Source organism: Dioscorea cayenensis, chromosome 19 (genome assembly GCF_009730915.1).
Source record: "Dioscorea cayenensis subsp. rotundata cultivar TDr96_F1 chromosome 19, TDr96_F1_v2_PseudoChromosome.rev07_lg8_w22 25.fasta, whole genome shotgun sequence".
Classification (NCBI taxonomy): domain Eukaryota; kingdom Viridiplantae; phylum Streptophyta; class Magnoliopsida; order Dioscoreales; family Dioscoreaceae; genus Dioscorea; species Dioscorea cayenensis.
In genome coordinates, this window is record NC_052489.1 from 15,823,687 (window position 1) to 15,837,984 (window position 14,298).

Sequence of the window (14,298 nt, forward strand, 5' to 3'; positions counted from 1 at the left end):
TGATTTCGACCGAAGCATCGATAGCTGGTTCGACTGAAGTAACGAATTCGTTGACAATGCTGTCAACGATTTTCTCAACCTCGGGGATGGCGACAACATCTACTAAAACTGCACCATCGTCCGCCGGTTCCACCGAGATGGGTATCTCTTTGGCCATCAAATCGACTACAGCTGCAGCTTCTTCCGGAATAATTTCCTTAGACACTACTGTTGTAGCCAGCTGATCAACCGCCGATGGTGCTGCTACTGCTTTATCATCAGCCGGTGGAGGAAGAGACATTATTATTTTTTTTCTTTTTGCGAGTCTCTTCAAACGTTCCCCTTTCCGAACGGCCATCCAAATGACGTCGTTGTCATCAAAATCTGACGCCATCACACTCACGTTCTCGGCAATCACCGAGGCTACCTCGGCTACATCCAGGCTTTTTTGGGTGGCGTCAGTGACGGGTGCTTCATTTGTTTGTAGGGACGGTGTATTCGATTGTGCCCGTCCCACCAATGCCTCCACCCGAGCAACAAGCCGAGGGAACTTCGTTATTAGTACGTGGCACGCCTACAGCAGCCGTGCAGTGATATCGTCCCTAAGGAGGGCCATTGCCGTCGGGGGCTATTGCGATTGGGGAGGCTGCTTTTGTCAAAGGAGATGTCACCGTCGGGGGAGGGGGTGTTTCGACCGGGCGGGGTAGGGCGGGGCTACTCCGGCGCCTAGGAACCCGTGCTGGTGAACAACGTCGAGGACATCTGAAAGTGGATGGCCTCTCGTCCTGCCTTCGAGCCAGTAGTTCAGGAGCAATAGCATTCCCATGGCAGATGGCCAGAAAGAAGATTTCTTCATCTGCATTCACTACGACCATCTTAGGAAACTAACATAGTTAAACAACACAATGTCAATGAAAACTGCGTTTAAAACACTAATAACTAGTTTTTAAACAATAAAAAATATTTTTAAACATCTAACCCAAAAATTTAAACAGTTTACATAGGTTTTTAAATGGTATCCAAAATATTTAAACAGAAAATAAAGAATTTAAACACTAAGTTTGAATGTTAAACACAAAAATCAAATTTTTACATAGAAATGTTTAATATTTAAATAGAGACTCATGATTTATTACCTGTTTTCCTTCGAACGATGACAATATGGCTTCTATGCTCACTTGCTTCCTGTAATTGTTTTCACCGTAGCATAGCATCCTCGGGGTCTTGCCAAATCGCACCTTTTTTCCGGTGCCGGTCAGATCGTAAAACCAGATATTCAGTGTAACCGAGCAACCTTTGACGTACCCCATATTTGTCTTCTTCCCGGCGCATCTCGCTTGTACTCTAGCGGTCACTTGTGGGATATCCTCCATCGGCCGTTTGTGCGTCGCTTGCGCCCATGCATATCGTCCCATGCCAGGTAGGTCATCAACATAGTCCAAAATCCAATTTGGAACCAAGCAGGACGTGTTTGGGAAGAGGATTATATACATGAGGTACACCATCATAAGTTTGACAAAATTTTCTTCTTTTCCCCTCTGCTTAACAAGCTGCTCAAGTGTTCTCTTGATGGAGTCTCTGTGTCCCTCGTAGGTTTTATAAAAAAAATATCTATCTTAAAAAAGGGAGAATGTTTTCTTCTTCTTCTGAAATACGACAGCATCTCAATCACAACGCAGTCCAAGAATGAGAGGCACATCTTCGGGCCTGAAATTTACTAAGCTTGCCCCGATACTGAATTTGTTAGTGCAGCCATCATATCTCTGCAATAAAGAATCAAGGAGGGCCGTCTCTTGGAACACAGCTTCAATCTCAGTGAATGCTGACAAACGGTGTCCTTCTCATTATCTCCCAGTGTCGTCCATTCATGTGAAGTTTCAACTCAGCAACAGTCTCCACTGCCCGTGTCAAGTAGTATTGCCTATTAACTAGGTTGACCGCCATAATCACAAGCCTGCGACAATAACCATATATTAAAAAGTATTCAGACAAATTTAAGCGTAAAGTAAACTTTTTTAAACGGCAAACTAAATTCTTAAATGGAGATGTAAATATTTAAACAGAAATTCACATTTTAAACAGAAACAACAATTGTTAAACAGATACATCAAATATTTAAATACAATCTCATTACTTAAACGGAAAACTCATTTTAAAACTGCAACCATATCAACGTAAAGGGAAAACCTACATTGTAAACATTACACTTTCGATCGTATACACAGACGAAAATGAAAACCAAAACAAAACCCAAGCCGATGAATCTCCCTGCAAACTTCAATATCATCCAATAAAAACAGAATCACAAAACAACACCGAAAAATCTCTTTTTCTAACAGAATTGTTTAAAAAAAAACATAAACACAACTTCTTCAATGGCGTCCACCTTGACTCAAAACCTTAGACTGCGAGCTGATGAAATGCCGAATGCTTAAGCTAGAATTCTTTTCCGAACAATGGCGGAACGCGAAGTTCTTCTTTGAGACAAGAATGCCCAGGCAGAGACAATATTGGAAATGGAAAAGCTGAAGAAGCGAAGAGAGAAAAAAAGTATAACCGGCGCCATTAATGGTTGTCTCTAGGGATTACCCAAAACAATAACCCCCCACTCCCTCTTAAACTAGACACATGATTGCACTGCCACAACTTCCTACGCGAGTGGTAATTTCATCCATAAAATTCAAAAATAACTCTGTTATAGCCGGTTACAACTTTTGGGGATTTGAAAATCATTGACTTTAAAAGGAGGGTGTTTTAGGGATTGCCAAATTAAGGGGGTGTTTTTGGCAATATTGTAAAGTTAGGGGGTATTTTTGGCAATTTCCACTAATAATAATAATAATAATTATAATAATTATAATAATAATAATAATTATTATTATTATTATTATTAGGGAAAAAGAGGCCTTTTTATTAAAATAATTCTTTAACTTATAACCGAAATACGCATTTCCGTAACTATTTACGGAAATGCCTATTTTTTATTTTTTTAATAGTTTTTTTTTAATATATAACTTTTTATTTTTTTTAAAAACCAAGCCTAATTAGTTATTTAATTTTAAAATTTTATTTTTTTTAAAATCAACGGGTCTGGTAGTTTTTTAAATAAAAAACGGTTTTACATTTAAATCCTTATAATTTCTATTAATTTTTCTTATAACTTATTTTTTTTTCCACTTCTCCTATGCTATTTCTACTTTCCCTAATTGTAACCAAATGTTAATAATTTAAATAAATAATTTTAATATTTTTTCATAATAACAAAATATTAAATATTAAAAAATTTTAACATGTAAAAATTACTCCCATAACTGAACCAAACTCATTTGATATTTTGAATGAACTACAACAAGTACTTATATTATAAAATAATTCAACAAGTACAATATTTAGGTTACATTATGGCATATGACTTGGACCAGCGGCATTCGAACAATTTGGATGATTCTGACCTTCATTGCGACATAAACCATAACGCTTTGACTGACTGCCTTCCCTTATGTCCATCTCATTACGAATTCTGGTGGATTTTGGACAACCTGAAGGTGGTCTTTGAATTGTAAGATCAAGACATAGGAATGGACCATTATAGGGGTTCTAGTATCTCTTATTTGACATTGATTGAAACTCTTTATGGTATATATTAAAAATTGTCTCAAGCCTATAAACATTATCTATATATGCCTACTGATGTAAATGAATGTATGCACACGCTACAAGAACATGGTGACAAGGAAAATGAAGCATTTGAAATTCACTTCAATCATACCCTACTTAGAAGGTTTATATAGGCCTTCACCTAACAAATGGATGGCTAAGATCAAGTTCATCCAATGGCTCTCATGAATAGGGTAGGTGCCACATGCCACCAATAATTAATCCCAACAACACTCAATAAATAAGTTATAAGAAAAATTAATGAAAATTATAAGGGCTTGAATGTAAAACACTTTTTTAATTTAAAAAACTACCGGACCTGCAGTTTAAAAAAAAAAATAAAATTTTAATATTAAAAAACTAATGAGGCCTTTGAATTTTTTAAAAAAATAAAATTTAACTATTAAAAAATTAGTGGGACTTTTAACTTTTAAAAAAAAAATTATAAAAAAAATAGGCATTTATGTAAGTACTTACCGAAATGTGTATTTTGATAAATAATTAAAAAAAATATTTTAACATTTATCTCTCAAGTTGAGAATGTGAGATTTCTGAAATTTTCTAATCCATATTATTATAATAATCAATAAAAAATCGAGAGATTATAGTGGTTATTAAACTATTTTTTCGACAATTGTCCTCAAAGAAATAAATGTTAGATATTTATGGTTGTTATTAAGGTTTTCAAAATCTGAGAAGGCTTTAACTTAAAAAAAAAAAAAGTCCGGGGTCAAGGATTGAGAGATTCAATCCTGTTGAATAGGTATGAATAATTTTACTAAAAATAATTTATATTTTAATTATATAAAATTTAAAAATATTGAAGAATAAAAAAAAACATGACTTTTAAAGTTTTAAGTAACTATGTTGATTGAGGGTCAGGCTTCAGTCGAGTTGTATCCCCGTACATTGCTTTCCAATACATGCTTGACATGTCTCACGTAGGTTTTCAATATTCACGATTAAACTTCGCTAAATCCCTTTTCACACTATTATTTCACTTTTTGGTTTATTTTAACTTCGTTAGAAATCTCAGAGCCAAATTCCCCTGCCAAAATCTAATCCACTGTTTTCTAAAACAAACTTTTTCTTCTCACTCTTTTATATTTTTGTATTGTTTTAACCTTTTTCTTTTATTTTTAACTCTATTTCTTTTATGTTTTAGAAACCCCACCTCAAATTTCCATGCCAAAATCCAACACCAAAATATTAGCTTTTTATTTTTTAGAAACAAATTTTATCTTCTTTGTCTTTGCAAAACACATTTTGGTGCTATTAACAAACTTTGTCCTTGTTTGGATTAACTTTTGTGCAGAAGCAGAAACACTATTTTTTTTCAAAAGCTGGTCATGTGATGCTTCTGAAAAAAAAAATAACAGTTTCAGAAGCAGTTTTGGGTTACACAATTACTTAACTGGCCTTACGAAATAAAGAAATGACCTAGGATTTTAAGATTTCTCTCTAAAATTTTTGTATCCTCATTTAGTCTTCTCTGTCTTCAAGATCTGAAGGTCTCCTCTCCTATCAGCTCCTTCACGTGTTCTAGTGCGATAAATGCACAATAATTGGATTATTATTATAATTCAATGAAAACCCATTTTAGTAATTTGCTAGAGAAAAAATCTTTCTACAAATCCACATCTAAACAATTTTACAAATATAAAAGTATTTTTGCATTAGCATATCCAAACACAAAATACAGAAAAACGCTTAACTTACTTTGAGAAGTACTTTTTTCAGAATTTTTTTTTACCATACATAAAAAATTATTTCTTTTTAAAAACCAATCCAAACAAGACCTTTGTCTTTTGCAATATTTAGGTATATTCTTTTATATTTTTTTTAACTAGATTACACTATTTATTATCCATTTTCTTGTTTATCCCATTTTTACTACAATTTAATTATATACTTCCTTAACTATGTGATTTTCACTCTTTATTTATTCATTAATTTTTTTATCCAACAGATATTGTTTATTGATATCGTGTGTAATGAATTGTTTAGTTCTGAAACTTTTTGTGATCTATTGCAAATTGATCATTTACCACAAATACTTTTCAAACCAATCCAAATTGGGATGGAATTTGATTCTAAAAGTGAGGCCTATCAATATTATAATGATTATGTCAAAGAAATTAGATTTAGTATTCCAAAGGAGTACGTTAATAATAATAGAAAATATGGTTATGTAACTTCAAGAAAGTACATGTTTTAAAGACGGTCATCGTGTGGTGAAAAAATAAGATATTTTGGTGAAAACTCATCGCAAAGAGACTAGAACAGATTTCCTAGCTCATATTGTCATTAGACACAAAGAATATGTTAAATATCAAGTTACTGATTTTGAAAAGAAACATAATCCTCCCTTGGTCCTAAACCATGCACTCATATATTACCCTCTCAAAGGAAAATAACGGAAACTCATTCACATGTGTTGGATTTAGCGGATGATTCTGGTTTACCTCCAAAACTTGCATTTGAAATGATTTCTAAAGAATAAGGTGGTCAAGACAATTTGGGATTCACTACAAGGGACCAGAAAATTTATTTGTGCACTAAAAGGAAAAGATCTTTGGTGCAAGGAGAAGCGGGCAGCTTATTGGATTGTTTTGAGAGAAAAAAAGTTGGAAACCCTTCGGTTTTCTATTAATGCAGTTATATGTTGATGATTTGATTATAAATATATTTTGGGATGATGTAAAGATGATCACAGATTTCAACCTTTTGGGAGATGTAGTATCGTTTGATACAACCTATCAAACAAATAAAAATTATAGAAGAATGGTGATTTTTGGTGCTGGTTAAATGTATGATGAAATATATAATAGCTTCATTTGAATGGTTGTTTACGACATTTCTTAGAGCCATGTCTGAGAAAAAGTCAAAGACAATTTTGACAGATCAAGATGTAATAATGAGAAAAGCAATTTCTCTAGTCATGCCAGAATCCTACCATCGGCTTTAATTTGTGTTTTTCATTTGGGGAATAATGCACTTAAGCACCTGAACCGTTATATAAAAACTTAGATTCTTTTGGCAAAGATTTCAAAAAGCTCATATATGAATAAGAAAATGAAGAGTTTCTAAAGGCTTGGAAGGTTATGGCTGAGACATATGTGGTAAAAGAAAATAAATGGTTAAGAGGTAGTGTGAATTTAAATATTTAATTTTATTATGTACTAGTATTAATTTGAAGTGCCTTACTTTAATATGATACTCATGTTTGCAGATGTCTTCACATTGAAAGAGAAATGGTCGATGGCATATGGAAGAAATACATTTTCAGCCGGATTGAGGAGCACACAATTGAGTGAAAGTTTTAACAAAGACTTGAAGAAGCATCTAGTGTAGTAAGATTCTTTAAATAGTATGAAAATGCAGTTATGGACAAACGTCATAATGAATTGGAAGAAATTTATAATATGACTCAAAGGATGTCCAATTTAAGGCTTTGTTTGGTTGGGGGAGGGAGGAGGGGTGAGGGGGTGTTGGGGGTGTGGGTGTTGTTTGGTTGAGGGAGTGAAGGGGGTTAGAGGGGTGAGGAGGGTGAGGCACCCTCCTCACCCCTCATAATCCACTCCCCCAAATTGGGGTCTTTTGGGGGAGTGGATGTTTATTGTTTTTTTTTATTTTTTTTAAATAAGGCAAAATACCATTAATGCCCTTCATCTATATGTAGAATTCCTATTGTATCCTAGTGATTGTTTGTTTGGGATTGTGAATATGTTTATCATGAGCATAATTTTTGTTAAATATGAAAAAAATAGGGTATGATTTCCAAGTATGTTTTCACCATTTTTTTTTTAAGTTTATGAAAAAATATGACAAAAATAGGGTATGTTTGAATGATCATTGGGTGTTCACATTTTAACCAATATTTGTCAATTATAATCAAGATGTTATGACTCCTCATAATTTTTTTTTCGAATAAATATTTTTCCCTAATTATTGTGTGTGTTTTATAATGTTTATCATATATTATATATTGTGTTATTATTATTATTCTACAATTGATTATTATATATATTATTCTACAATTGATTATTATATATATTATTACCTATTTTATTGTACAAGGGCAAAATAGTCAAGTACACATTACACTCTTTCTCTCTCCTCCCCACTCCTCTTTTTAACTAAATAAAAAAAAATAAACTACTCCTCCACACCCCTCCATGAACCAAACACAATATTTTTCTCAAATCCTCCATACTCCTCCCCTCACTCCCCTCACCCTCCTCCCCCTCCCTCGAACCAAACAGGGGGTAAAGGTTGATTTACCTTTGTTGAGGCATGCGAGGGATGTATACACATCAGCTATTTTTGACAAGTTTCAAAATGAATGGGTAAAATCTTTACTCGTAGTGGTTACTAAATGGAAAGAAGAAGGTTTTCTTCACTTATACAAGATTAAAGAAATTGAAGAGAAGTGAGAACATACAATCATAATAGTTCCGACAAATATGGAGATTTTATGCAGTTGCAGGAATTTTGAATTTGAAGGAATACTTTGTAGCCATGCATTGAAAATTCTTGATTTAATGAATGTGAAAAAAAAATTCCAAGTCAATATATTTTGAGAAGGTGGACAAAAGATCCAATGGAAGAAGGTTATATGGATATTGATAAGAGTGAACAAGAACAAGATCCAAAGTTGAATATGTGCAATAGATATAGAATTTTATGTTCTACATTTGTTAGGATCCCAAGCATGGATTGTGAGTCTGAAGTTGGTTTCAGATTGGCTGCCAAATATGCTAATGAACTCAATGCAAAGATGAAAGAAATCTCTACGGGACACGCTTGTAGTAACACTGCTGGCGAGACAACAATATGTACTACTGTTGGAAAGGAAGAAATATGCCCAAAGAACATTGAGGTCTTCAAAGCTAAGGGATTGAAAGAAAAAACATAGCATGCATAAGGGGGCACGTCGCTTTAAAAGTTGTCTTGAAAGCCTTTGAAAAAGAAGAATTTGGAGAAGCTTTCCAAAAAAAAAAGGAAGAATTTTGAGAAGACTATTGAAAAAGAGAAGGAATTGGCATCCAGTTCTTTTCATTTGGAAGATGATGCAATGGAGGTTATAAACTTTGTTATAGTGTCCACTTCATATTTGGTAGATGATGCAATTCAGGTAATCAATTCTTTTGTAGCATCCATTAGTTATTTATATATTATATTCATGTTACCAAATTAATTTTACTTTGTTATAATTAAAATATTCTATAATTGTGCCAATATAGGTAAATTCTCTGTATTGTTCTTCACATGCTGAATTTATGGCGGATAATAGGATCCAGGTGTGTCCATGTAAAATTTATCCATAAGATATATTTAGACATATATTATATATATGTATATATATATATATATATATATTTCTAAATATATATATCTCTTTATTATGAAATCTTACACAGTATTTACTTCATATAATTGTTAGGAGTCCAACATCAGCAACACTATTATCAAGGTTTATTCCATCATCAACATGCCCAGAACACAAGAGAAAGAGAATCACTCTTTGGAGGGATCAAATAAAGAAGAAGTTGTTCTATTTTTTTTTTTAAGACATAATTTTTGTATAAAAATTAATTACGATGTAACTTTATTTTAATGTGGAGATAATATATGTTAAAAAGACAATTAATCTCCTTAATTTTTTTTCTTTCATTGGAGCATTAATCTTTGAATATAATATGTTTCAACTTTTTCCCTTTTTAGATTATTTGAAACAAAAATCATAGAAATAAATATAGAAAAGACGATTGAAATTGCATTTTAAAAATAAAGAAAAGATAAAATTTATTGTGAATTTGTAATTATTTTTTTTAAAAAAATATGCTTGGCACTACGTTTGGCACTGTCGTGTAAAATTATGAAATTCGTATATTTAACACGGTATTTAGCACAAAATTAACAAAAAAATATTTTTTAAAAAATTAAATATTTGTATCAATTTGTTAGATTCTGTCAAATGTTGTGAAAAATTTCTCACGATTTTTTTCCCATGCATCCGATTTAAGATTTTTCTTGTAGTAGTGTTACCTTTCTGTGGTTTTTTTTTTAAAATAAGCTAGTTGTACAGGTCTTCCTTTCATTTGCTTTGGCGGTGTGCAAACTCCTACTGTAACTCAGTATTTGGCATTTATCTTCTCCAAATCCAAGCTTCTTGTTGTCCTAGATCATTATCTTTCTGCTAGGTTAGTAATGTCGTTAAGTCTCCTGGTTTTGTTCTCTTTGCACTTTCATTGCTTTTAGACATATCTCTAAGGGCCCGTTTAGTAGTTTGCAGGGAAAGTAATTGCATGTAAAGCTTTTGTAGGGAAAGATTTTGCATGCAATTACTCTTCCTGCAAAGTAATATTACAGTGTTTGGTGTATGCAATGAAAATTGTAATTAAATTGCATGCAAACTTAATTTCTCCATTTGGTATGAAGGCATTTGCTATGTAAAGTTATGTTTATTCTCAATATTACCCTAAGTTATTTTAGTTATAAAAAATGGATTTTTAATAAACTCTAATGACATACTAACTTAATCCATATAATAATTAACCTTTTCTTCGTGAAGTATTTTTAGATTTTTTTTAAAGATAGTTTTTATATTTTTTTAATACACTAAAAAAATATATAGCTTTAAATCACCATGCGTTCCTCAACTTTTGTCCAATATACAATTTTGTTTTTTTTAATATTGTCATGATTGATATCATCCAACAATGCGTTAGAGTTTTTTTTTTAAAAAAAAAGAAACAAGGAAGAATTTTTATTTAATAAGAAGGTAATATAGTAATTTAACAATAATCAAAATTTTCCACCCAACCTTGTAATCATTTTCAAACCACCCCCCATGTGAATCACTTTCTATAGTCAAAAAAAAAGTGATTGCAAAGAAACTAACTATTTTTAAGAAACCAAACGAGTGAAAGTGATTCACTCCCATTACTTTGCAGGGAAAGTTGTTACTTTCACTCATACCAAATGGGTCCTAAAATCAAACTCATGCCATGAGATATTTGATAATTTGTCTTAATGAACTTGATTTGTTAATGGCTTCTTAGTTCATTAAATGCTAGTACTTATATGATGTTGAACCTATTGTTCTCTGACTTCACGGGTTTGTAGACTATGATTGTACGATGTTGAGAGTTATAGGAGCTTTGAACTCATAGTTTCTATGTGTGCAAATCATGCATGTATCGGTTCATATGTGTTCAAGGTGCTGGCTCTCTCCCTTGATGTTTTGTTGCGATACAGAGATTTTTTGACCGAATTGTAGCTGGGCTAGGGATGAAGAAACATAGAAAAGTAGTTTCCCATGGATGGTTGTTCTTTTGTAGGTCGTTGTATTGTCTAATTCTAGGGATTTGTGCATTTTTCATTGATCAGCTTTTATTCAATTCATTTGAGATTCCATGTTTGATGTCTTCATGTGTTTGATGTTACTGTTTTGATGTAATCCAGCTTTTTCTTTGCTTTATACAGGAAAAAAGATATAAATTAGCATGAAGTGGTATAAATTAGTGCATTAATGAAGTTGGGCGTTATAGTATAATCTCACTGTGCAATACTTGGAGTGAGAATAAGATACCACATATATTCTATTTACCTAATCATAACTCTCCATACTTTTGTGTGTGTGGGTGTACAGGTGTAATCTGTTGTATTTTTTTTCTATGTATTAAGCATTAACCACAAACTAAATTGTTAAAAATTTATAGTTCTAAATTACTAATGAGTCATTTGGTTTACCTATCATTCTCTATTATAATAGGAAACAATAGTGGCGCATTAGATGATTACTCAATCTTAACTCAAGCATAGCTAGCTATCCAACAACCTATGTGATCTTTTTAATTTTTTATTATTATCTTTAATAAAGCTAATTGTGGGCCCCACCCAAAATAATAAATTTATTTTAAAATTTTAATATTAGGATGTTATGTTTTAACCATTATTATATTTTTTTAAGTTTTTCATTTTTTAAAACCTTAGCCGCCTCTTTGCCTCCTTCCATTTTAAATTGCTGTTTAGGAAAAAAGAGAGAGATCTCGGCGCATTTTTCTTCTCTCCTTGGTTGTGTGTGGCGTCGACGGCAAGGACGGGAGAAAGGCCACATCGTCAAGGGTTTTGTGTCACTTTTACTTATGAGGTGAGCTTTCTCTTCCTCGGATTTATTCCCAACATGTCTCACTATTCTCTTTTGAAATTTGATCGGTTGGTGTATGATACTAATGATTGATGGGTTAGTCTTTTTCTATTGTGGAGATTAGACTGTTTTTGCTAAGTTGCAGATCAAATTTAATGTTTGTGCTCATTGTTGTAGTTGATAGGGATCGATGGTGGTAGGATTTTTGTTGTTAGATGCTTGGTTTAATCTATGTGTTGAATACGTTGTTTTTAATCCTATTGTTCTGATGATTTTTGGCATCTAGAGTAGTGGTGTTTTGTGAAGTTTCATTTGCAAGGGGATTGAAAGAGCACACAAGGGGATTGAAAGAGCATGTATGGTGAAAGCTAAGGTTGGTCTTTTGAAACTACTCTTTGTGAATGTTGTAGGTTGATATAAAGGTTAAGTTCTCTATGATGTAAGCAGCTTGATGGATTAGATGCTACTGAATTTTCTCAAGTTAAATCTGTGTTGAAGTTTGATTTCCTCTATGTCATGTTTAAAGAAGTTGAAAAAGGTTGGTTTATTTTATTTTATTTTTTTTATTTTTTGAAAAATTTAGTTTAAATGGCCATTAGAGTTGATGTTGAGTGGAAGATAATCATGAGATTGCTTTTGTTGCAAAAGGTGTTCAGTTTTACCAATAGGTGTATCATATATATATATATATATGTTTGATGGACGGAGTGGAATTGGTTTCAGGTTCTGCCGTCCACTTATCAATATTTATATATATTTAATTGAGGAATGTTTTAAGTATTGTGCTTATTAATGTGGGAATCTCATTCACTGTATATTCATGAGTATGTTAAAATATTTAGCATCTTAAAGGCATGGTAATTATTAACCAATGGTTATTGTGTGTGTTTAAACTTTGGATGCTAAGTCAAGGTGTGATGTTTATATTTTAGGATCTTCGTTCCAGTTCTGATTTTAGTGTCCAACTGGATTCTATAACTTGAGATTTCTCAAGATACATAAACCGCATATAAATATCATTATATGTAGGTACTTTTTGACTCTTGATAAATTGATTTTTTTAATTTATTCACTTATTTGTTTTGGTAATGACATTTTTGTTATTCATTCAGTTAGTTTTTGTTTAATATTTATTAAATTCCTCATTGTTTTTATTTTTATAAGTTATTTAATTATTTAGTTTTGATTGCTGGTTTATTTAATAGTTACTTAATTTTTTATTATTATATAGTTTATTTAATAGTTATTTCAGTTTTGATTATTCATACATTCTAACGTATGTTATCACTATAAAAGTTTCTCTTTATTTAAATTTTATCAAAATTTCGGTTACCATATTTCTCTCCATTATTTTAAAAGTGGCAATTATTTAAAGATTTTTTTAATGAATTACCTTTCAAGTTTAGGTTAGAAACTAATGGATTATTTTGGCATTATAAAAAAATAGCATCATACGATTACAGATATTTTTGCTTGTCGGATTGCTCTGTATTTGCTATATATTGACTTTGATAGTTTATTATTTTGCGAACATGAAATATTTTGACATAGAAATTAGTCCCCAATTAACTATGCACTAACTATCACTCAGGGATAAACACTGACTGTGTCGACATGTACTTCTGACATAGAAACTAAAATTTCGCACCATTCCGTCAGTGAAGAATAACGCCTTTGACATTCCAGCTCGGGTCACCGAGGATAAACAAATAAGCTTTGAAATCTGACTCGAGTCACCGAGTGTATATAAATGAATTTTGATGTTTGTTTTGGCATTAGTTATTTGGGGGACTTATATGCTCATTCTTTTGATAAATTATATAGGTTTTGAGTTATTTTGATTTATGGGTTTTATTCTGATATTTATTGTGCAATGTCACACTCGAGTATGTTTTTGAAATTATTGAACTTTATGTGATCATGATATTTTTAGTGGTTGCTTACTGGGCTACCAAGCTCATTAAGTTGTTCTCTTTCTCTTTCAGATCAGTAGTAAGGTTGAGTGGTGGATAGCTTAGTGGGGTCGTTAAGCAAGTCATCGTCTAGTTGTTTAGCGAGTTTATAAATTCCATTTCCTTTGGACATAAATCTTCTTGTTTTTGTTTAATTATTATATCAGACATTGTTATTTGATTTCATTGTATTTCGAACATTGTAGCTTTTCTTTGCTTTTAAAAGTTAGTACCACTGTTAGATGTTGTTTTTTTTAGTGTAAGATAGGTATTGATGCCTTTGCGTGTCTACTTGGTTACAGCCTTGTAGGTATGTAGCCATTTGTCGACGCTTCCGGCTTGGGGCGTGACAAAACTAAGTGGTATCAGAGCCCTTATTTTCAGTTAATTTTGATCCTATTATTCCAAGTAGAATCTTCTGATTTAGTGTGCTAGGGCAATCTAACTCGAGTTTAGCTTGACAGCCTTAGATGACAGTTGATCTGATAGGGAAACTCTGTTTGTGTTTGTCTGACACCAATTTGGTTTACCTTACAGAATGCCTCCCCATAGAGC